At 28.2% G+C, this 1,134-nt stretch overlaps 1 long non-coding RNA gene across 1 annotated transcript; it reads right to left on the bottom strand.

Moving 5' to 3' along the window:
* Positions 1–430: 430 nt before the first annotated feature.
* LOC140966461 (uncharacterized) lies at positions 431–1,101 on the bottom strand. Its single transcript, XR_012173365.1, has 3 exons — positions 961–1,101; positions 806–874; positions 431–694 (listed from the first exon to the last, which is right to left on the bottom strand). It is a non-coding gene; the product is annotated as an uncharacterized lncRNA (long non-coding RNA).
* Between the last annotated feature and the right edge of the window lie 33 nt (positions 1,102–1,134).

The raw sequence follows: 1,134 nt of genomic DNA, 5'->3' as shown, positions 1-1,134 counted from the left end.
TGGTATACTAATTTTTAAATTTTTTTATTATTTTAATCAAATTGCTAATATGTCGCCAGATAATATTGATATGACATCAAACAATGTTGTCATAATATTGAAAATTGCTGATTTGACATATGTCACCATAGAAATGAAAACAAAATAGAAGAAAATTAAATTTCAATATACCAAAACTCAAACTTTGACAATTTAAATAACCAAAAAAATCATTTTTTCATTAAAATAGTGCAAAAAAATTTCGATATAATAAATTTTGTAATAGAACAAAATTTTGCAAGAAAAATTATGTAATCTTAAATCAATATAATAATTTATTACGATAGCAACATCGAGAAATAAATATGATTCCTGGTAGATATCTTGATTGAATTATATTACGAACTAATAAGGATAATTCGACATTTATTTATTTATTTATTATTGCTTATAAAGGAAAATTATCCCTATAACAAGAAATGTACTTGTGCACATACCCTTTACAATTGGAATATTATATATTTATTTTGGAGACTCAGCCTGTCTAATTAAGTTAACAACACTTGTAACCAAAAATAGTAATAATGATATATATAACCCAAAAAAATGGGATAAAAAGGGCATTGTTCTACTCTTCCTTCCTCTAGGCCCTTTGATTAAGAACCATCTTCTGGGAAGTTGAGCATCTACAATTCACTCGATTTTGGCAGAGCGCCTGCATGATGGATACGCGAAAATTGAAGAAAATGTTGGAGATGATGAATACATGAATATATATGACTTGAAATTTGTTGAGTAATTTTGTTAGCCCATGACACATATATACCTTGTATTGTTTCTGAAGGTTTTTGATGTATTCCACAGCTAAATCCAACATATCTGCTGTGTTGGTTTGCTGCATGTCCAGAAAAAAGATTGGAAATATTCATTAAAGTAAATTGATTTCCAAAATGGATTGGAAATATTCATTAAAACATGTACCTTATCCATGTTTGGAACCAGTTCTTGTAGTTTCCTCATTCTTTCACTGATCCTAGTCCTTCTTAACTGCACCAAATTATCTTTCATTCCATCTCAAATTGTACCTCACTATTGGAAACATATATATATATGTATATATATATATGTGTGTGTGTGTGTGTGTGTGTGTGTGTG

Source organism: Primulina huaijiensis, unplaced genomic scaffold (genome assembly GCF_012295235.1).
Source record: "Primulina huaijiensis isolate GDHJ02 unplaced genomic scaffold, ASM1229523v2 scaffold206548, whole genome shotgun sequence".
Taxonomy (NCBI): Eukaryota; Viridiplantae; Streptophyta; class Magnoliopsida; order Lamiales; family Gesneriaceae; genus Primulina; species Primulina huaijiensis.
The sequence above is the reverse complement of the archived record's forward strand: the minus strand, read 5'-3'. Positions and strand labels throughout refer to the sequence as shown.